This window comes from Ceratotherium simum, chromosome 3 (genome assembly GCF_057802395.1).
Source record: "Ceratotherium simum simum isolate JZ-2026a chromosome 3, ASM5780239v1, whole genome shotgun sequence".
Lineage (NCBI taxonomy): Eukaryota > Metazoa > Chordata > Mammalia > Perissodactyla > Rhinocerotidae > Ceratotherium > Ceratotherium simum.
This window is the reverse complement of record NC_141902.1, coordinates 62,193,012-62,218,087: the sequence shown is the minus strand read 5'-3', so window position 1 is coordinate 62,218,087 and position 25,076 is coordinate 62,193,012. Positions and strand designations below refer to the sequence as shown.

General features: G+C 39.3%; 1 non-coding gene across 1 annotated transcript; it reads left to right on the top strand.

Annotated features, from left to right (window-relative positions):
• Positions 1-22,081: 22,081 nt before the first annotated feature.
• On the top strand, positions 22,082-22,188 carry LOC147917590 (U6 spliceosomal RNA). The gene has a single exon (XR_015551835.1). It is a non-coding gene; the product is annotated as a U6 spliceosomal RNA (small nuclear RNA).
• The last annotated feature ends 2,888 nt before the right edge of the window (positions 22,189-25,076 follow it).

The window sequence follows — 25,076 nt, the reverse complement described above, 5'->3', positions numbered from 1 at the left end:
TGGCTCATGTGCAGGCTTCTTGATGGAGTCCACAATGCAGTTAGTAGGATCCATGTCCCTTTAATGCCCTCCAAGAGTCTTATCTGTCACTCTCTCAGCCTCTTCTTGCCCCCAGTCATGCAGCTCAAGCTTTGGTACTCTGAATGCAGTGAAAGAGAAACGAGCTTCTTTGGGATCATCCCACACAGGTGGGGGAGCCAGGTGCTCACTCACATACTCTCACTTTCCCCCCATGAGAGAAATTATAGGCCAAGAAGATCTCTTTTGGCCCTAAGCTGTGCCACCTTGGGGCAGGGGTGACCCAGGTAAAGTCAAACTGTTCCTCTTGCCCTCTTTAACACATCCAAACTCATATTTTTTTGCTCCAACAGTGTGCTGGAACTTCGCTACTAGAAACCTGGACTTCTGCAAAGGCTCTCTCATCCACGAGTGATTGTCTAAGACAGTGTTTTCCAGGGGCTCCTAAACCGTGGCTGAGAGGGGCTGAAGCTGGTTTACGACCACTGCAGGGTCCACAGCTGGGACTGAGGTCTGAATGCCCATTACCTGATGCTTGGGTGGGCAAGACTCCTCTCAGATCGCTTGGTGTATGGTGCTGGATCCCACAGCTCCCACAAAGGCACTTTTGTTTGTGGATGGTGCCAAATTGCTGTTGCTGGGGGAGGGGACACAAACAAGGGACATCTTATTCAGCCATGATGCTGATGTCACTCCTTGAATCTTTTAAACGGATATCATACTAGTGTTGCAAAACTTATTTTTACTCCTTATTATGTTAATACAGTTTATCCATGTTGTTGATGTTACTGTGGTACATTCATTTTCTCCACTTTTTGGTGTTTTTAAAATTATTGCGGATTCTGAGAGCTTTTGTTTATGGAAATTATATCTATTGATACTTACCATATTAGAAATTAAATCTGAGAATTTAAAAAATATTTACTAATTCACTTTAAAATAACATAATAACTTTTGCATATTAACATAAATAACATATTTTGTGAAAAATTACCATGTTTTCAAAAACACAAAAAATTTTTAGTGACGGGGCCTGCCCGGTGGCATAGCAGTTAAGTTCACACATCCTGCTTTGGTGCCTGGGGTTCGCTGGTTCAGATCCTGGGTGTGGACCTACTCACCACTCATCAAGCCATGCTGAGGTGGCATCCCACATAGAAGAACTAGAAGGACCCACAACTAGGATAAACAACTATGCACTGGGAGGAAAAAGAAAAAAAAAGGGGGGGGAATATTGGCAACAGATGTTAGCTCAGGAACAATCTTCCTCAAAAAAAAAAAAAAGAGAATTCTTTAAAAAAAAAGTTTTAGTGAGAAAACTAAACGATTACTTTAATTTTTACAAATCTTCCTGAAGTTTGGCGTAATAGAAGACAGCCAGATTCTTATATCTGCTTCTGCATTTAATTTGTTGTGATATGGCAGAAGTATATGAAGATAATCTGATTTCATAGAGATTTGTAATTGGAAAAGGGAAGAATATTTCAATAGCCTTTTCAGATCATTGTGGTTGGTTTTTTAGGTTAGTTGCAATGTAGAATCTGAAACCATATCACTAAACTTTTAGTATGCTGTTACATTAAAATCCATCGGTCTATCTTGCAGTTTGAATGGATTTTTACCCATTCACGATTTTGTACACAGTCATGAGCTGCATAATGACCTTTCAGTCAATAACAATCCGCATATACAATAAGTGGTCCCATAAGATTAGTACCATATAGCCTAGGTGTATAGCAGGCTATACCATCTAAGTTTGTGTAAGTATCCCCTGTGATGTTTGCACAATGACAAAATCACCTAACAATGCACTTATCAGAACATATCCCCGTCATTAAGTGACATATGACACTAGTACCCTCACCTCAACAGATGACAGCCATACGTTATCTAGGGGAAGCCCAGGGAGCTGAGGGACGAGAGGCGGCTCCACAACCCAGAGCAGCTGACGAGAGTGCCCTTGAGAGTTTCCTCTCTTGCATCTCACGGCAATGCACTGAAGTTTACAGGCACTAAGTTACATGGATTTACAGACTATATTATCTCCTTTTAACTTAAGTAACCCTCCCAAAATGTTGTCAGATTGGCCCTTCATAGGGACCTTGGATCAAAGAACACTAATAAAACTAGCACAATTGAACTACAAAAAAACGGGCAAACCTGACTTATCTCCTGTCAATTTCCAAGGTTACAAACAGCAACCATCAAATAATCAGGTCTGACAAGGAGTCAGCCAAAAAGGCTTGAACTTATCAAGAAGACTATTAGAGATATATTAATTACACCCACTATTGTTAACTATTATCGACATCACCTCAAGTATACGCTAAGCCTTAAGATATTAGCTATGACAGTATAAAGCAAGACATTTAAATAGCTGTGTGTGTGTTAGTTTAGAAAAGAAGCATCAGAGAAATTCCTTTTTTGTACAGAAAGTCCAAAATAGTCTTTGCTGTCAATAGGAAAATATAAATTATTCAATCTTGATTGCATTTGAGTTAAGTGTACACAAGATGTTGTCTACAGATTGTTGCTCCAAGTTGCTGAATATTTCCCTACTTTATTTCCAAGAAGACTTCCTTCTTAAAAAAAGTATTAGAAATAGTGAAGGAGAATTAATGCTGAGGTGTTCTGAGTATCTTGCATCTGATTCACCAATAACATAGAAAAGAAAGGCTGTACTCAACTCTCAAAATTTGGTGCCAATATAATATATCCAATAATATACTTAGCGTACCCATTTAGCACACAATTTATAATTACGTGTATAGTTGTTTATTACTGTTCAATGACAGGTCATAAGCAGAAAGTGACAATGGTGAGGATTATATTGTCGTTATTTCAAAGAGCAATCAGAAATTATATGAATTATTTTTAAATGCTCCTTTTATAAGAGAGAAATAGAAATTCATTCTGGTGCCTTTTTTAGGATCCAAACCCAGAAAACAAATTTATTTGATGGGTTACAGACATACTTAGCTTAAATCTCAGAGTCATGAAGTATCTTAACACCTTTCATATTTGGCCTGAATAAAGTATTTTGCTGTTCATTGAGCTGATCAGCTCACAGTTTAATATGACCAGATATCACCCACTCCTCCTATTCAGTCTGTCAGGGCAGGAATGATTCCTCTCTCTTTGCATGCTCATAGCACTTCATACATAAATGTAGCATGGCACTGTCCACAAAGAGCCACAGTCATGGCTCATATTGCTATGCAACTGACTAGATGGAATTCTTCAAAGCCTGAAACCACTTTTCATTTTTTTTTTTTTTTGCATCTCCCAGAGTGACTGACATATGGTAGACATCAGTATCTATAAAATTAATGTATTTTATAGAAATATATGTACCATTCCTGAACTTCTTTGGATTTCAGAGGCTATATATTCCACATTTGGGTGTGATGCTCCCACACATCTACCAAGTAACCTTAAGACTGTGAGTTTTAAGTGGGGCTCAGAGCAAGAGAAAGTTCTATAGTGGGTCCAGGCTGTGGCTCAGGCCTATGACCCAACAGATCCAATGGTACTCAAAGTTTTGTGGTAAATAAGGAGACTGTATGGAACAGGAAAGTCCCAGTAAGAGAATCAGAGCATAGTCCCATAGGGTTTATAGGGTTTTGAAGCAAAGCTGTGCCTTCCTAAGCTGATAACTATTCTTCCTTTGAGAAAAAGACCTGGTTTGCCTCGAGGACTTCATGTAGTCTGACCAGTTGACTGTGTGTTTGGTCCCCCAGGAAGCCAACTGTGAGGTAGAGATTGGTGCACAGGAGGCATACTGGGGACTGCATTTGGGAGCAACAATTGTAAGAGAGGGAGAGAGACAGGCTTGGACAGAGGGAAAAGCTGAACTGTGATGCCGTTGCAACAGAGGCCTCAGCTGATCATACAGGGAGCTCTGGAATTGGGATATCCCTATAGAGTTGTCCTGCTTTGAAGAGGAAAGGGAGCCAGGTCTTGCCACATCAACCAGGTATTGGATGTGGGCTTCCCCAAGGGAGGGGGCATAACCTTGAGCAAGGCTGCTCCCATGGGCTTTGGGAAATTTCCAGAGGGGGCTCAACTATGATCATGTTCCTGGAAGCTAGAGTAATGAACGTCTCAGACTTGGATTGGGGGATATGGGCAGAGTGCCACAGTATCCACTGTATCACAGACTGAGTGACTATGTGGCTTGAGCTTCCCATCATGAATTGAGTGCTCTCTGATCCACTAAGCCATAAGGGTTGGTGTATGCAGAAACAATCTCTGATCAAATGGAACCTGATCTATGAGATCAGGTTCAAGTGGATCTGGAAGGCACAAGCAAGTTACATCTACCATCTTCTGCTGTAGTGCTGGTTCTCCCTCAGCTCACACCTGTGCCCTTATGAGGACCTCCTGTTGATAGAGAAAGAAATAACTTGGGCATCATTTATAGATGCTCTAGCCAGAAGGAGATGCTGCCATATTACAGTCCTAGTTAGGCATGGCCCTGAAGGACAGCAGTGAAGGGAATTCCAACCAGTGGACAGAACTTCGAGCAATTTATCTGGTTATACACTATACATGGAAGGAGAATGACCTGAGAAATGGATCTACACTGAGTTTGGGGCAGTGGCTAATAGTTTAGCCACTTGATTGGGAACATGGAAAGAATAAGATTGTCAGATTGGTGACAAGATAGTCTGGGAAAGGCATAGAATGTGGGGATATTTGTGTACCATATGAATGCTCACTGGAGGGCATCCATTGCAGAGGAGGCTCTTAAAACTAAGGTGGCCACATCAACCCAATGCAATTATGAATCTAGATTGGATCAGCTAACAGCAGAAAGCAAGGCTGAGCACCATTTCCTAGGAGGACCAGTCAATTCCCCATTACCAACTTTTTTACATTGGACTCATCAATTCATCCTAAATAGGATAAACACCTATTTTGGTGTATTGGTTTGTCTTCCCTGCCCACCATGCTTTTGTCAGCATACTATCTGTGGAGTTAGAGAAAATCTTATCATCATTAAATCCCATAAAACATTTATTTATTTACCAAAGTACTCACTTCATAGCAATAAAAATGCATCAGTGGGCTCCTGTCCGTGAGATTCACTGGTCTTATCACATACCCCATCATCCAGAAGCAGGTGCCCTGATAAAACAGAGAGTGACCTGCTAAAGACTTTCTGTGGTGTCTACTAGGAGACAACACCTGCAAGGTTGAAGTGCCGCCCTAAAGGTTCTGGAAACTAAGGGGTAAAATTGAGAGTGGCCCCTCTCACTGTTGCATCTGATAAATCACTGGAAGAATTATTTCTTCCCATCCCTAAACCTTTGGCTCTGCTGGTTTTGCGACCTAGGTCCTCAGGAAAGGTATTATTCCTTCAGGAGATACAATAATGGTCCCATTAAACTTGAAGTTGAGTATGTCACCTGGCGATTTAGGATTCCTCAGGCCACTGAACTGACAGGCTAAGAAAGGATAACTGTACTGTCATGGGGTTATTGGTATCAATTATCAAGGGAAAATAGTGTTGCTGCTATACATCTGATGCAGGAAGGACCATATCTGGGACCTAGGGGAGTCACTGGGGTGCCACTTAGAATAAGGAAATAGTTAATGAATAGTAATTGCATGTCCAATATTAAAGGTCAATTAAAGACTAAAGTAACCCAATAAAGCCATGGAATAACAAGGACTCAGACCATTCAGGTATGAAGGTATTTTTCACCAAGTAAATAACCCCAACTAGCCAAGGGCCAGGGTAACATGGAGTGAGTGGTGGAATAAAATACCAGCGATGCCCTTGTAACCAGTTATAGAAATGAGAACCGAAGGATCTATGCATATTTTTATGTGCGTATTAACCATTGATATCTTTTTCCCACTTCCTCTCTCTGTGGTATTTTATATGAGGAGTGGTGTTGGTGCTTAATTTTACAATGAATTCACTAGAGCATGAGAAACCACATCCAAACTAGTCAGGGAGGACTGAAATTCACCTGGAGATCTTGGGCTCAAGATGGATATGATGGCTAATGGGATTTGCACTTCATCTTGTTAGAGGGAAGAAGGAGAAAGCATTTGTAGGAGAGAGGTGTTTCAGGTGTAAAGTTGTTAAATATAGATGGAACGGTGAGAATGAATGTTGAATAGCAAAAGGGGTGGATTGCACCCGTCCTGGGTCTATTTCCCTCATATCCGTTCCACCCAGTCCATTTCCATCAGATTCTCTTCTCCTGCTCTGCTCTGTATCTCAAGGAAGCTGATCCCTGAAGACACCATTTCCTAGACCCCTGGATGGGTTTGGCCAATGGAAGGTTCTGGAGGGAGAATGGGCTATGGTTATACATGCCTTTTCCCTCTCTCCTTATGTCTAATGGTGGTAGGGCCTTCTCGCTGTTGCTAATCTTTGGCTTATTTAATTTCCCCTATTTTATTTCTCAGCTTTCCTATCACCTTTGTAACCAATTCCTTGCATTAAATTCCTTCTGTTCTAAGTTCTCAGGTGGATTCTATTTCATAATTAGACCCTGACAGGTTAACTCTCCAAGAAGAGAGAACTTTTTAAAGGATGATAATAATAATCAATATAATCAATCAAAATAAACAATAGTTTATATTTTTTAAGAATGTACTAAGATCCAGGCCCTGTGCTAGTGAATGCTTTATACGCATTAACTCATTTAATACTCCCAATAACTCTAAAAGGTAAGTCCTCCATTTTACAGAGAGGTGGCACAACTTGCCTGAGTTTATACAATCAATGGCCCAAGTGAGACTTGAACACAAGTCTGCATGACACCACATTCATACTCATCATAGTCATTCATCACCATAATGCATATTATACAAACATCAAAACAATATTTTCAAAAAGTAAATATATAGAAGAGTATCCATGATATAATATTAAGTTTTTAAAAGTAACACAGAAAACTCAATGTATAGGATCCTAAGAGTTTTTCGTTAAATCTAACATGTATCTATTTATCTCATAAATGATACTGGATATGTCAAAACAAGTTATTTCTAGGTGGTGGAATTACAGGTCATTTTTATTTTCTTCCATATGAACCTATATACTTTTCTGAATTTTTTCATTTAAAAAAAAATGGATGTGTATGATCATGTATCAGTCAGGACTAGGTATGACAACTCCAAGACCCAGACTCATGCTCTCTTGTGGCTCCATCAGCCTCGGTGTGCCCCCTCAGGGCCTTCGCATTCTCATGCCAGCTACAGGAAAGAGGAAAGGAAAAGAGTTATCTATCCACCCCTTTGAAGGAGACTTCCTGGAAATGTCATACACTTCTGTTTCCATAGCATTGACCAGAAGTTAGTCACAGGGTCACCCCAGGCTGCAAAGGAGGCAGTAACGTAGCCATTCAGATGAGTGCCAATGTGGGTTCTGTTAGTAAAGAATGGATACGTAGGCAGCTGGCATTCTCTTCTACAGACCATTATAATCGGTATAAAATAAAAATAAATTATGTTGCTTTAATTGCTCAATTCTACTACATAGTATCTAACTAAGTGGGTTCCATTTATATCCAAATAGAGATGTTTGACCTTTTGGTCTTTACAGAGGGTGTAGTATATGGAGGAGTGATTTTTTTAAATAAATTTTTAATTTTGGAATAATTTTAGACTTACAGAAAAGTTGCAAATATAGTTCAGAGAGCTCCTCATTTACACAGTTTCAGTTTCCCCAGATATTATCTTCTTAAATTACCATGGTGCATTTGTCAGAACTAAAAATGCAACGTTAGTACATTGTCACTAACTAAACTCCGGATTTTATCAGATTTCACCAGTTTTTCCATTAATGTCCTTTTTCTGTTCCAGGATCCAATCCAGGATCCCACATTACATTTAGTCATCACATCTCCTTAGTCTCCTCTGGTCTGTGACAGTTTCTCAAGTCTCCTTGTTTTGTTTTTTTTCTAATGACCTTGACAGCTTTGAGGAGTACAGGACAGGTATTTGTAGAATGTCCCTCAGTCTGGGTTTGTCAGATGTTTTCTTATGGTTAGACTAGAGTTACAGGTTTGGGGGAAGAATAGTACAGAGGTAAAGGGCCCTTCTCATCACATCCTGCCAGGGGGTACCTGGCAGGTACATGACATCATTCATTACTTGATTAAGGTGGTGTGTGCAAGGTTTCTACACTGTAAAGCTATTATTTTTTCCTGTCCTATAGCCTACTCTTTGGAAGTGAGTCACTAAGTCCAGGCCATACTGGGAGTAGGAGGTGGGGTATTTACATAGATTATTTGGGATTCTTCTGTAAAGAAAAGAAAATCACCATTATTACCATCATGAACATTATTATTTATTAAAACATATACTTTTAAGGAGGTATCATTATCCCTATTTTACAGATAAAGAAATTGGGGATAACAGATGTTAAGTAAATTGTGATCTAGAGCAATTTTAACCAAGTCTTGTAGAAAATCCAAGCCCATGCACTTAATGTATATCAATAAATGGTCATTTAGAATTTTGGTTTAAAATTAATTGTTCCCTTTATTAGAATTACAAATACAACATCCTGGTTCAATTTACAATAATAATCATTCTGTATTTTCCTTATAAATGTAGAAAATTTTAACAATCATTAACAAGAAGCTTGTATTAATTTTGATCCCATTTACAAATTCAATTAAATGCTTTATTTCAAATTGAATTTTGAAATTTAATATAGTCAATTCCCAATATCTGATTTACAGAGAGATCTTTCCAAAGCATTTAAGTAATACTTGTAAATTCAGTAAGTTAAATATAAATATGATGAGTCTTAAATGCCTTTAATTGTTCTCATACTGTTTATAACTAAGATTTAAACATTAAATCACAAGTTTAAACCAGTTATTCAATTACACATTATAAGTTAGAATCGCAAACCTAGCATGCTAAGTTCTATTAAACATTACAAACACCTAGAGTACCAAACAGAAACAAATTCATTAGGACATAAATATTAACACTGCTTGTTGGATTTACTTCTTCATCTTTACAGTTAATTCTAAATCTCCTTGAATCTAAACATACTTATCCAGTTCCAGTTCATGCAATGGAGGTGTAGCCTGTAACACGAGATTGTCACATTGAGGTATATGGGATAGCTATTCCGGTTTAAAACTGTTTCGGCTTGAACTAAAGAAGCCTGACTTATGGCCTATCAAACATACATTGCACATCTGCCTTAGCCATTAAAGAATGCATTAAACATTATCTCAAAGTAAAAGAATGCACTCTCTTAAGACAAGAATGCATACCTCCCTTCCTACAACCAACTATGGGTAACACCCCGTTGGTAACGCCCTGACCATAATGCCCATATTCATACTCCTGAAGATAAGTTCTCTTTCCTGGACATCAGGGTCATGTTGACCAGCTAATTTGCAACTGAATACCTCTTTAAAACTTTGATGACTATGTATCCTGGGCGTGTTTAATGTATGTTCTTTGTCTTAAAAAGGTGTAAGACAGTACTGGAAACCATGCTTCTCTGGAATGCTTTCTTCCTTTGTGGAAATTGCCTTCCTGGATTATAATCCTCAATTTGGCTCAAGTAAAACTCACCTTATCTGTCTTATCTATAAAATGGTTATTGGTTATTTTGCGTGGACACCTGTATTAGATTAACTCTCTTGCCAATAACAATTATAAATCAATTTTTCATTCAATCAACAAACAACAATAATAAAATATTAAAAACAACTGTGTAAAAGCACTAGGGAGCAACCCAAAGTAGGAAGAAATGGGAAAGACATTATCCTTGAAGTAGGGAAGCTCACTGGGTGAGGTCCACATTTAATCAGCTTTTCCCTGAGTGCACTTCATAGTTCACTGCAGTGCCTGGGGAAATAGAGCTCAAGCAGAGAGTAGCAGTTTTATCAGGCTGATGAAACTGAAGTCAGAGTTTTATAAATGATCCAAAGGCACTGGAAATCAAGGGGGATACATCCCAGAAAGGAAAAAGCCACGAAAGAAGGAGATCCAAAATTTTCTTATGAATTTCCGTTAAATCCTTGACTGATTCCTGAACTGCGTATGCATGAGACAAGACTCCAAGAAACCCAGCAAAAAGAAGGAGCCAAAGGAACGGAGATGAAAGTTTAGCAGCTGCCTAGGACTCGGGAGTTTGTTTGTCATTTAAGTTCAACCAAAATAGAAGAATTTTGTAAACAGCTTGGGCTTTCTACTGATATTCCGGAAGGGGTAAGGACCACATTTGAGGCCAAGGGCAAAACTGAATAAACCTACACTAACAAAGGCTAAAACTAAGCCCCCAAGTATCAAGCTGATCTGCCAGTAATTTAACTGCTGCCATAACAAATGCAATACTCCTTAGAGGAAGATAACTTACAGAGTTTCTACACCATATTATTCACAATGACCAATATACAATAAAAAAATTATTAGACACCCAAAGAACCAAAAATGTTGCCTGTAATTAAAAGATCAGTAGAAGCAGACCCAAAAGTGACTCATATGTTAGAAACAGCTGAAAAGGACCTTAAAACAGGTATAATAAATATGATAGAGAACCTATAGGAAAATATGAACAAAATGGGTGAACAGACAGGGAATCTCGATGGAGAAATAGGAAAAAGTTTTAAAGAACTAGATAGAAATTCTAGAATTCTAAAGATTCCAGATGCATAACCTAGTTATAATCATGAGAAATTATCAGACAAACTCAAATTGACTGACATTCTACAAAATACTTTCCCTATAATCTTTAAAAATGTCAAAGCCATGAAGGTCAAGGTAACATGAAAAACTGTTTTATAATTCTCAGCACATAGATCTTGTACATTTTTGTTAGATTAATACTCATCATAGTGGCCGGCCCCATGGCATAGTGGTTACGTGTGTGCATTCTGCTGCTGGCAGCCCAGGTTTGGATCCTGGGCATGCATCGATTACACTGCTTGTCGGGCCGTGCTGTGGTGGTGTCCCATATAAAGAGGAGGAAGATGGGCACGGATGTTAGCTCAGGGCCAGTCTTCCTCAGCAAAAAGAGGAGGTCTGGCATGGATGTTAGCTCAGGGTTGATCTTACACACACACACACACACACACACACACACACACACACACACTAAATAAATAAATAAATAAATATTAAAAAAAAACTCATCATAGTCATTCATCATCAAAATGCATATTATACAGCCACAAAAACTATTTTCAAAATATAAATATATAGAAAAGTGTTCATGATATATTAATTTTTTAAAAGTAAGAATAAAAACTCAATGTATAGGATCCTAAAGGTTTTATTTTCTAAGCTAACATCTGTCTATCTATCTGTCTATCTACCTACCTATCTATCTCATAAATATACTAGATATGATGGTGAAGAAAGCCTTTCTTTACATAAGAATACCAGCTAACAAATGTAAAAATAATGGTAAAAGTTATCATTCTACTTCAACTGAAAAAAAATAATTAATTCAGGCAGGCTCAACAATGGATGTCAAAGCCTTGGAATGAAAGGTTGGTAGGGAACTGGCTATTCACATAGTTCATGAGTCTCACACCACAGGTGTGATAACTATAAGAGGGAAAAATTTACCTTGGAGGAGTCAGGTTGTGAGCACCTTAACTCACTGATCAATCTTATCATACTTCATGATAAGACAGGAAGACATCATATGCTTCCTGGTGTGATGTATATGAACAACATAGTATTACCTACAAATATTCTTGCCAAAAATGTTTCATCTGAGTTTAACTGATTATTTAGATCTAATTTTCATTTTATGAGAAATCCGGGGATGGGGAAACAAGTTAAACTGACACCATAAGGAGTCAACCAAACAAATCCAGAAGGTAGAACATACTGGAGGACAACTGCCCTAGTCTCTTGAAAAAAACATGTCATGACAAAAAAATGGAGGCTCCTGACTGTCCTAGATTTTAGAAGACTTTAAGACATGTAACCATGTTACATTGGTCCTTGATTGGACTTAGGTTTGACTAAATTAAATTTTAAATATATCTTTGGGATAATTGGAAAATTTTACACACAGACTGGGTATTAGAGGATATTAAGGAATTATTGTTAATTTTATTAGAGGTGACAACGGGTTATGATTAAGTAGGAAAATGTCCTTACTGTTTGGAAATGCCCTAGTAAGGTAATATTGTTCTCAGTTATGATCCCTCTTTCCTGGATAAGAATTATATATCCTCACATCCCCTCATCTCTTGCCCTGCAATTTGCAGGCCTTCCTCTACAAGGAGTATATTGACATATACCATCCCATTGACATCATGCTGGTTTGTGGTCAGTGAAATATAAGCAGAAGTGATGCTTTGCCAGTCTGGCAGAAGCTTGAAGTGGCACTACAAATTTCTGTCTGCTCTCTTAATCTTTTCCTTCTTCCATGAGAATGGTATGACCCAAATAGGGGCTGCTTCTTCAGTCTGGGTCCCAGGATGAAGACAGAGTTGAAGTAGACTCATAGCCTGTCTGTGGGTTGGAGTATAGCTAATGCTGATTAGCAGCTTACATGTAACATGAAGGAAAAGAAACCTTTGTTGCTGTAAGCTGCTGAGGTTTAGGGGTTGCTTTTTATAGCAGCATAACTTAGCGGAAGCTGAACTTCCACTATGACACAGAGGCATATTGGAGTATTCAGTGATGAAATATTTAAAATTGGTTAGCAAAAATTCAAGGAAATATGAGATATAAAAAGAACCAAATGGAAATTTTAGAATTAAAAAAGAAACCATTGATATTTTTAAAAACTCACTGGATGAGCTCAATAGAAGAATGGAGATGACAGAGGGAAGAATCAATGAACCTAAAGCTAGAAGGATAGAAATGATCCAACCTGAGCAATAGAGAGAAAATAGATTGGAAAAAACTGAACAGATATTCATAAATTTGTAGGATAAAAATAAAATATTTAATGTTATGTCATTGAAGACCCAAAAGGAGAGGAAAAAGAAGGCGGAGCTGAAAAAAATATTTTAAAAAAATGGCTGAAAAATTTCCAAATTTTGCAAAAGATATAAACCTACAGATTCAAGAAGCTGAGTAAAACTCCACATAGGAAAAACCCAAAGAAATCCACACCAAGACATATCAGAGTCAAACTTCTGAAAACTAAAGACAAATAAAAAAAAACTCAAAAGCAACTAGAGAGAAATGATGCATTTATTATAGAGGAACAACAATTTGAATGACAGTGTATTTTTCATCAGAAACCACAGAGGCCAGAGGGAAGTGGACCAACATTTTTCAAGTGCTGAAAGATAAGAACTGTCAACCCAGAATTCTATACCCAACAAAAATATCCTGCAGCAGTGAAGGAGAAATTAAGACATTCTCAGATGAAGGAAGACTAACAGAATTTGTTTCCAGAAGACCTACCCTAAAATAATGGCCAGAGAAAGTTCTTCAACAAAAGGAAATGATAAAAGAAGGAAGCTTGAAACATAAGGAATGAGGAAAGAATGATAAAAAAAATAAAAATATGGGTAAGTGTAATAGACTATCCTTCTTCTCTTGAGTTTTTAAAATTATGGTTGATGGTTGAAGCAAAAATTATAACTCTGTGTGGTATGGTTCTCAATGTATGTGAGTAAATATTTAAGACAATTATATGAAGGAAGGTAAAGGGACTTAAATGTTTCTACACTTCACTCAAAATGGTAAAATATTGATACCAGTTGTCTTAGTCTGCTTGGGCTGCCATAACAAAATGCCATAGACCATGTGGCTTAAACAACAGAAATTTATTTTCTCACAGTTCTAGAGGCTGGGAGACCAAGATCAGAGTTCCAGCTGATTCAGTTCCAGTGAAGGCTCTTTTCCTTGCTTGTAGATGGCTGTCGCCTTGCTGTGTGCCTACATGGCCTCTTTGTGCACACATGGAAAGATAGAAGGAGATCTTTCCTCTTCTTATAGGGCTACCAGTCCTATTGGATTAGGGCCCCACCCCTAGGACCTCATTTAACCTTAATTACCTCCTAAAGATCTTATCTCCAAATACAGTCACATTGGGGGTTACGGCTTCAACATATGAATTTTAGGGGACACAATTCAGTCCATAGCACCAGTGAACTGTGATGATATGCATGTGTAATATAATACCTAGAGCAACCACTGAAAAACCTATTAAAGGGATACCTTCAAAAACACTATAGATACAAAGATGACATACAAATGTCCAAAGGTACATGAAAAGATGCCAAACATCACTAATCATCAGGGAAATGAAAATCAAAACCACAATGAGATATCACTTCACACCTGTTAAGTCTGATAACTCCTCATGGTTAGATTCAGGTTATGCATCTTTGGCAGAAATATCACAAAAGTGATGCTGCTTCCTTCTCATTGTGTCCTCTCAGGTGTCACAGGGTTTCAATTTGTCCCGTAACTGATGACATTCACTTTGATTGTTTGACTAAGATGTTGGCTCTCAGGCTTTTCCACTGTAAAATTACTCTTTTTTAAATTTTTTTTAAAAATTACATACAGTAAAATTTACTCTTTTTGGTGCACAGTTCTATGAGATCTGTATTTGACAAATACATAGAATCATGTAACCACCACTGTAGACAACATACAGAACAGTTCCATCCCCCCAGAAACTTTTACTTTATGCTGCTCCTTTGTAGTCAAGCCCTCCCTCTAATCCTAACACCAGGCAACCACTGATCTGTTCTCCTGCAGTTTTGCATTTTCCATAATGTCATATAAATGCAATCATACAGTAAGTAGCTAAATTTACTCTATTGTCCTTTGCAATTAATAAATATTTATGGGAAAGTAAATTTAAACTATGTGATATCCTGCTTCTCATCAAACTTTCAATTTATTTACCTATTTATATCAGTATGGATTCATGGCTTCCTGATTAATTAAATGGTCATAATCCATTACTATCAATATGTATTTTGATGCTCAAATTGTCCCTGATTTGACTAATGGAAGTCCCTTCAAGTTGGCATCAGCGTCCTTTTGATGTATCCCCATCATTTTTTAGTACTTTCTGGCTTTCCAGTACAACAAGCTAGCCCAGGCTTGCCTGTGCTCATTGTTTTTGGGATGTTCCTTCTCCCAGGTCCTTTCAGTAGACAGAGCAAAGGGAATATGTATGTATATATGTACCCATATACGTATATGGTACACACACACATAAATCCATCTATATTTATTTCTATGTCTATCTATATACATTGAAAACTATAAGCTTACACCAATACTTTGAATTCCAATCCAACATCACAGGATTCATTCCAGTTTTACCCTTTTTCCTGTTTGTAACTCCTTTCTCTGACAGGGAGAAACCTGGTTCCAATCACCCTTAATATGTTTAGTTATCTGGTATATAAACAAGTTTGCATCACTGCCACCAACCTCTCTCTCATGCAAAATTCCCATTCAGGTCTCGACGTCTCACATTGGACCAGCCCACTGTGTGAACACTCTCCTTACCCTGCGTGGGCTCCAACACACAATGCCAGGCTGGGCCATCTACATGGATGCCCTCCTTTCCCCTCTCAGGCCCTGAAACCCCACTCTGGGCCTCCCAACACCCCCAAGTGAATGCCTTCTCCACCCTGCGCAGGCTCTGACACTCCATGACATCACTTGTCCCTCTCTACAGGTATATCCTCCTCCACTTGCTTGGGCTCTGAGTCTCCAGGATGGGCCACCCCCACTTGTGAATGCACTCCCTTGCCAACCTGTCCCTCCCCTGCCTTTTCACCGTGCTGAGCAGTTCTCCTATGCAATACCCTCCTCATGTTCTTCAGGCTCCTACCCCGTGCCCTGGGCCACCGTCCCCATGGATGCCCTCCTCATCCTGACAGACGTGGAGATTAGAGCAGATCACCTTGGTCAAGTTGGAGCTGGTCTATGTCCACTTTGCCTCTGCCCCTAGAGCAGAGCCTGTTCATGGGTCTCAATGGAAGGATCTGGGTTTTACCCTGGTGAATTCTAAACTCCTACATCTGTCTCCTCACAAATGTGAGACTGCCAAAGTCTCTGCTTAGCTTTTTAGACCCTTAGCAACTTTCTGTTCATTTTCTTGGAATCTCATGAGCTCAACTAAGGGGTCAACAAACGTTGAGAGATTATAAACAGAATTTCAGGCTCACTTCTTCTTTTTTTTTTTTTTTAAAGATTTTATTTATTTATTTTTCCCCCAAAGCCCCAGTACATAGTTGTCTGTCACAGCTGCACATCCTTCTAGTTGCTGTATGTGGGACGCAGCCTCAGCATGGCCGGAGGAGCGGTGCCTCGGTGCGCACCCGGGATCCGAACCCGGGCCGCCGGCAGCGAAGCGCACGCACTTAACCGCTAAGCCACGGGGCCGGCCCGAGGCTCACTTCTTTGTATTTCCCTTTTTCCTGGGAACTTGACCCTCAAATCCTGCCTACCTAGGTAGTCTACCTAGGTAGACTAGGTAGACTAGGTAGTCTACCTAGGTAGTCCTGAACTCCGATTTTTTTGTGTGTGTGTGTGAGGAGATCAGCCTTCTGTGCCAACTTCTGCCAATCCTCCTCTCTTTTTGCTGAGGAAGACTGGCCCTGGGCTAATATCCATGCCCATCTCCCTCCACTTTATATGGGACACCGCCACAGCATGGCCTGCCAAGCAGTGCATCGGTCCGCACCCAGGATCCGAACCAGCGAACCCCAGACCGCCGCAGCAGACGCGCGCACTTAACCGCTTGCGCCACGGGGCTGACCCCCTGAACTCCGATTTTTGTCTTCCTAGCCTGGTAAACTTGCTGCAGATTCTATCGTGCTGCTTGGTTGGCAGTCTCCATGGCTAGAACCATGAATTGGCAACTACTAGGAGGGGAAAAAATTACTTAAAACGTAGATGGTAGTCAATGCACTTCTCTTTGCTTTAGGATATTGATGCTTCAAGTCCTCACTTGAAGCTCCAATGCAGCTTTTTAAAATCTAGTTTTCATACTGGTTCTCAGCAGGAGAATAAATCTGAAACCAACTACTTGGTCATAGGTAGAAGCAGACATCTACATTGATTTTTTGTTTTTGTTTTTTATTAAATGTTCCTTTGAGTTGGTAAGTCAATAGGTTCTCTGTGTGATTTCGGGGGAGGGGATAGGATTGGAGTGTGTGTAGACAACCATCCTTTTAGAGTAATTGCCTATTTAGGTACTAGAGGAAATTAGTGTATTCTGTTCCTCTCTAGAAAGAGCTAACATGAAACAAGCCATCCTATCAGATGAGGATCCTCTGTGCCCTGAAGGACTCAGGTGTGAAAGGAAACTGTTCTGCTTAGTAGATAGCCCATTTCTTCCTTTTATCAAGTCTATATTACAAAATATAGAAATTTCAAACTAGGCTTACAAAAATTAGAGCATATTTTAAATGTTTATACATAACAAATGTGGCCTTTTAAAAAATACAAAACATACAATTCTTTACCAGATACTTATAAGAATTATAAGAAAGCCAGCCCTGATGGCCTGGTGGTTAAACTTCAGCACGCTCTACTTCAGCGGCCCAAGTTCAGTTTGCCGGGTGCGGAACCACACCATTTGTCTGTCAGTAGCCATGCTGTGGTGGTGGCTCACATAGAAGAACTAGAAGGACCTACAACTAGAATATACAACACTATGTACTGGGGCTTTGGGGAGGGAAAAAAAATTTAAAAAAAAAAAGAGAGAGGAAGACTGGCAACAGATGTTAGCTCAGGGCAAATCTTTCCCAAAAAAAAAAAAAAAAAAGAATTATAAGACTACTAATGAACAGTGCACTATCAGCACTGGGGTCCAGTAAAGGCCACAAGTTTAAAGTTGTGAGAAAAACAACATTTCCCTCCGTTATTGTCGGTGTACCTTGTAAACACAAATATAACCTCATTGCGACGTAACATCCACATTCTAAATGTGAATGTTACTCTGAAATGTGAGTCCCTGGCCATGACAGGCTCCAACTGGGGGAACTGTTCCAAAGAAACAGAGGTTGAAAAGAAAGCCCTGATGGTGGACTTGCCCCTAGGCATAAACGCGGAAGGAAAAGGATTATGGTATAAAAAGTTACCAGCTTTAAAAGTGTTTCACTAGGTTGTCTTCACAGTGGAATGCATGAAGGTAATTAAATTAGCTCCTATGTCTCATCATGAGCAGTCCCAATTATTGCAGGACAGTGTGTCCTGGGGGGGAGGGCGTGGACTCTGGATAGGACCAGGATCTAAAACCCAGCTCCACCCACCATCCACTAACTGTGTGGCCTCAGGCGGTGGTTTAACCTACATGGGGTTGTTTCCCTCCAAGTAAAGAGAAATTGATACTCATCATACAGAGTTGTGAGAATTAAATGAGACAACTAGACATGAAAGCCCCTGGCAAATAGTAGTTGCTTCTTTAGTGACTATTTTCAAAGATGGTTTAAGATTTTATTAACTGATGGCTGAAACTGTGTGAACCCAATGCCTGGATTATCTGTTCCACGTATAGAACACTCTCATTTTCCACAATGGCTGGCAAAAATTTAATTCAGTAATTTAGTTGGGTGAGAACAGTTGTATATAACTTACATATATTAATAGTTTTCATGAGCATGAAATGATAAAGATCTAGAAGACTCTTTAGGATTATCCTGATTGGATCTCCTCATTACATAGATGAGCAAATCGAGGCCCAGGAGGTGAAGGGCCTTGCCCTAGGTATCTTTGGTTACCAGCACAGCCAGACTGGCGTGTAGGGGCCCAGAACCCTGAACTCTCTCCTCCTACTGTGTCCACACTGATCATGTTTACTTGGAGGCCCAGAGTCATCACTGGCACTTTGTCTCTTCTGCCTGTTTCTAATGACCACAGCAAGTCACACAGCCAGCCCAGATTCAAGGCTGGGGAAATAGAGTCCACCACCTGGTAGGAGGGGCTGCCAAGTCACATTGCAACAGGCATGGATACAGGACAGGGTGAAGAACTAAGGGTATGTTTGCAATAATCTACCACAAAAGGTAAATGTCTTCCACGGCTCTCATCTTTGCTCTGGATAAAAGTAGCCAGGGGTCTCACACACACTTTTTTCAAGTACAAGCATTATGTATGTCCTTAGACTTTCTAGACATCTCTAAACTGTGGAGAAGGCTTGGGAAGGCAGTTCTGTGAGTATCTGTGAGTGCATGCTGCGGGCTCAGCCTCATGAGGGGTGCTGAGGTGAGTACAAAGAGGCAGCAATCTGACTGGCCCTGCAGGCTCACAAGCAAGGTGACAATCATGAGACACTGAATACCGGTGGACGACAAGGGACCCGAAGTAGGCACAAGGAGATGAAAGCAGCTTGCCGACAGTCGGGATGGCAAAGCTTCCTTGAAAGAAATGAAATTTACACCAGATAAGGAATGGTGGATAGGACTTAACTAGCCAGACAGAAGGAGGGGAGAATGTCTTAGCTGAGGGAAGTGACATGATAGAAAGCACAAGATCAGGGTGAGCCTGGGTTCCTGAGGGAAGGTGGACGGCATTCAAGGTGGAAAGACAGGGTTAGGCCAGATAATAGAAATCTTCCATCCAGGATGGCTGGGACACAACGAGGTGGTGGAGCTGCACCTACAGAAGATCCGCGTGGTAGGGACGCAGGGACACGGACACAGGGACGTGGAAAAGGAGGACGGATCCCACTGTGTCTGTGAGGCAGGGCTGAGACAACTTCCATACAGAGAAAACAGACAGAAGCCTTCTCTACCAGCCCAGGTACTGGTGGGAAAGAACCTGGGTTGAGGCCTGGGCAGTGGAAACCTCAAAGGAAAAATGCTAAGGCTGGTTTGAAGGGAGAATCGGCAGGATTGGGAACGTTTGTGTCCCTTGCATTTAGACACTCACGGCAAACTGTCTTATCAGCTAATTCAGTGTTTAATGATTTTGAATGAATGTGTGTAAAATTGGAGGTTCTTTCCCCCACCCCCCACTGTTATCTCCACTCGTTTATCCTAAATGCAGAAATGTCAGTCACCTGAGAGGTAAACAGGATTTCTCATCCCTGAAAAAAATTCTAGTGCAAAAGTAAACCAAAAGTATGTATTAGGAAAAGTTCACTTTTGAAAATTTTGTATTTGATACTGCTCATCTGTAGCACTTAAAACCAATTCTATTGAGACTCAGTACTTCAGTATTCATATTCTAGCCTGTACTGTCCAACATATAAGCCACTATCGAGTGTATGAAATGTGGCCAGTCCAAACTGAAATGTGCTGAAATTGTAAACTATATCCTGGGTTTTCAAGATAGTGGAATAAAAGAATTTAAAATATCTCTGTAATATTTTTATATTGATTCCTTATTGAAATGATAATGTTTTGGATATATTGGGTTAAACCAAATAGATTATTAAAATTAATTTTACCTATTTCTTTTTACTTTTTTAACATGACTACTAGAAAATGTAAAATTTTATATGGGCTCACATTTATGACTCCTATTATATTTCTATTGGACAGTGCTATTTTATTTTATTATTTTTTAATTTTTAATTTATTTTTTTTCCCCCAAAGCCCCAGTAGATAGTTGTATGTCATAGCTGCACATCCTTCTAGTTGCTGTATGTGGGATGCGGCCTCAGCATGGCCGGAGAAGCGGTGCGTCGGTGGGCGCCCAGGATCTGAATCCCGGGCCGCCAGCAGCGGAGGGCGCACACTTAACCCCTAAGCCACGGGGCGGCCCTTGGACAGTGCTATTTTAAAAGCTTCATTTTGTCTAGAAATATTATGCTATGGAGTGGTCCGTACTGCAGTTAATGACATTAACAGGTGAAAGGGTTTTGCACGCCCAGTGAAATGAAAAATTGTTCCCTACATTTCTATTTTCTTGCAGGCTGAATCTGCGATTTAGCGATAAATCATACAACCATCTTCATGCACATGCTATATTCTATGCTTTCAAGGACAGCCATTTATGTGATTATGATTGCTTTTCTCATAGGGGAGGGACTACGAAAGAGATTTGCAATAAAATTTTCCATTCGTTAAAAAGTTTTAACAATAAATATTTTAGATTACCACTAAAGCGTGATAAATGATGTGCCGGCATCATTTTAGCACCAATTTCCAAAATCCATAGGCAGCCAACAGTAGGCCCTTACTGAAGAGGTGTGGTGTTTTGCTGCTGTTGTTATTGTTTAATTACGTCTCTCAAGCATCTTTTAATCTACAGCAGCCCCCTTGCTGCTGCTGCTTCATTTTTTTCATGGCATTAACTTTTCAAAGATTTCAGGCCAATTGCTTTGTAGAACAACCTGCATGGTGTCCCTTCACTTGTCCCACTATCCCCCAAATTCCTGGAAAATGGAGATCGGGTCTAGAGAACTTTGATTATGTTCGGGCCACACATTTTAGTAAAAATACTTAATAGTTGATGTGTACTTAATATTGCATCATACTAGGAAGCACATATGTCAAGTTTTTCTATGATTTGTGATGTTGAATTTGATCACTTGTTTAAAGTAGTGATTGCCAGATTTCTCCATATCAAATGTACATGTTTCCATTTGCAATTAATAAGTAATCCAGGGGATGGTACCATGTGAATATTTGGTTTCCTAATTGTTCACTTAATGGCTGTAGCATCTATTACCAGTCCTTGCTTGGACCAATTATTTCATTAGGAGTTGCAAAATGGTGATTTCTAAATTCTATAATTCCTTTTACATCTATTAGCTAGCACTTTTCTATAAAGAATCACTTTTTCCTTTGTCTCCTTTTTATTACCGTGAATTCACGGATTGTTATTTATGCAATATACTACAATCAAGTACAGTCATTACTCATTTTGATGCTCAAATTGTCCCAGATTTGGCCAGTGTCCTTTAGACATGCCCCATCATTCCTTGAGTACTTCCTTGCTTTCCGGCACGATGAAATGTCTCAAGCTCACCTGGTACTTTCTCTACCCCAGACTGGGTCCCCTTTAGTGAAGAAAGATATTTAGAAGCCAAGATGTGGACACTAGGTGTGCTCAGTGCTATAAGGGTCTCTCAATGAACGGTTTTTTAAAATTGAGATATAATTCACATACTATAAAATTCACCCTTTAAAAGTGAACAATTCAAAAGGTAAATCAAAACCCCTGAGTGCTCACTTCAGCAGCACATACACTAAAATTGGAACGATATACAGGAGATTAGCATGGCCCCTGTGCAAGGATGACATGCAAATTTGTGAAGTGTTAAAAAAAACTCCACAATGAGATACCACTTCATGCCCAGTAAGATAGCTATCATAAAAAAAACCTTTTTTTAAACAGAAAATAACTAAGTGTTGACAAGGATTTGGAGAAACTGGAAGCCTTGTGCATTGCTGGTGGGAATGTAAAATGGTGCAGCCACTATGAAAAACAGTACAGCAGTTCCTCAAAAAATTAAAAATAGAATTTTCATATGACTCAGCAATTCCACTCCTAGGTATATACCCAAAAATACTGAAAGCAGGGCCTTGAAAAGATGTTTGAACATCTATGTTTATAGCAGCATTATTCACAATACCAAAAGGTGGAAGCAACCTAAGTGTCTATCAACAGATGAATGGATAAGCAAAATGTCATAAATACATACAATGGAATATTATTTTGACTTAAAAAGGAAGGAAATTCTGACACATGCTCCAGCATGGATGAACCTTGAGGACATTATGCTCAGAGAAATAAGACCAGGTACCCAGAGAAGTCAGATTCATAGAGACAGAAAGTAGAATGGTGGTTGCCAAGGACTGGGGAGAGGAGGAAATGGAGAGCTGTTCCTTAATGGGGTATGGAGTTTCAGTTTTGCAAGCTGGAAAGAGTTCTGGAAATGGATGGTGGTGATGATTGCTCAACAATGTAAGTGTACTTAATGCCACCGAACCATATACTTAAAAATTGCTGAAAAGACAAATTTTATGTATATTTACCACAATTGTTAAAAAGTGTACAATTCAATGATTTTTACTATATTCCCAGAGTTGTACAACCATTACCACTATCTAATTTTAGAACATTTTTATCACCCCCAAAAGAAACCTGGTATTAGCCATTACCAGCAATTACTCCCCAGTCTCCTTTACCCTCCAGTCCCTAATCTACTTTCTATCTCTATATATTTGCCTATTCTAGATATTTCATATAAGTGAAACCATAAAGCATGTGGCCTTTGTGTCTTTCATTTAGCATAATATTTTCAAGGTTCATCCATGTTGTAATAAGTATCAGTACTTCATTTCTTTTCATGGCCAAATAATATTCCATTGTATGGATATACCACATTTGTTTATTCATTCATTAGTTGGTTGATATTTGGATTGTTTCCATGTTTCAGCTCTTAAGAATAATAGTGCTATGAACAGTAGTGTACAAGTTTTTGTGTGAACGTCTGTTTACATTTTTCTTGAGTATATACCTAGGAGTGGAATTGCTGGGCTATATGTTAACTCGATGTTTAACTTTTTGAGGAACTGCCAGACTCTTTCCCACAGCGGCAGCACCGTTTTACATTCCTACCAGTGTATGAGGGTCTCAAGTAAGCAGTTTTTGAATGCTGTCATTTTCTAAACTTTCTAAAAAGGTTGTATAACTTTGTTTAAATCATTTGGCTTTGTATTTCCTTTTGCTTTGCAAATTTGTAATAAAATACGCTGAGGATGCCACAGGTGAAAAATGAACTATTTTAATAATAAAATATATAATATAACCTCTGTTATCTATAATCCAGATTATTTTTCTATTCAACTCTAACACCTCTGGCTCTTGACTACTTGTCTGACTCTGGCAGGTAAGTATGGGGATATTCTCAGATAGACCTGGCACGTGTTGCTGGAGACACTGTTTTAGCATTCAGCATCACTCCCGCCCCTCCTCCGCAATGCAGAGCCGCAGGGAACTACATTTCCCAGAATGCCCCCCACCCACCCAGGTTGGAGTTTGCATGAAAGCAATTTGGGGGAAATTTGGAAGGCAGACGGGAAAGGGAATCTATTATTCTCCAGAGGTGGTGACAGCCAGATGCTGCGCAGATGGAAGAGTAACCCAGGCTTCCCAGCAAGGTCTCAGGAGCCACTCGCTTCAGGCTGAAACCTTCAGCGCCCACTTCTACCTTCGCAGCAGCTGCCCTGAGCTCCGTTCCCTACGCTCTTCCAACAATCGTGTAAGCCCCTAATGCTCTGTTAAACCCCTTATACCCAGAAGACATAGAGTGGCTTGTGTTTTCCTGAACAAACCCTGCATAATACACATGTATTTGGGGGCAGAGGTACCATTTAATGTTTAATATTTTTAAAATACAATGAAAGGGGAAAATGTGTGTAGAGAGAGTGCTTTTTCATCAATGAGGAATTTGTTTCTGAGCCAAACTGAAGTACAGCCTTGCTATCCTTAATTTATCAGGAGCATTAAAAAAGGCGTAAAAAAAGAAAAACGTGTCATTAAAAACTCATTGTAAACACCATTTAATGGTAGAATAAAAATCCATCAAGCAGACATCCCACAATTTAACAAATTAGTCCCATAATGTTGGCATTTAGGTTATTTTTATTATTTTGGCTATTATGAATAATCCTGAAAAGAGTGACTTTTTTGATTACTTCCTTTAGGCAGATTCCAAAAAGTAATATTTCTGGTTTAAAGGATGTAAACATATTAAAGATTATTGATATACATTGCTAGATTGGTTTCCAGAAATGTGGCAATTGACACTTCTACACGTAGTGACTAAGAATTCATCTTGCCACTTCGTGACTGCCATCAAATACGATAATGTAACTATAATGTTTGCTAATGTGATAGGTAAAATTTCAGGTTTACTTTTTGTTCACTTGTTGATTAGCCATTTGTGTTCTCTCTCTCCCTTCCTTTCCTTTGTTCCAAACTTCACTCCCCTCCCCTCCCTCCCTCTCCCCTCCCTTCTCCTCTCTCCTTTCTCTTTTTTCTTTCCTTCCTTTTTTTTTCTCCCTCTCTCCCTCCCTCTTTCCTTCCCTCCATTCTTCCTTCCTTTCTGGAATTCACATACTTTGCCTATAAGTCTGTCAAATATTATGTTTTTTATAAATTTCCCCAAACTTCCTGTTGCATTTAATTTTGTTTATATCTTTATATTTTTA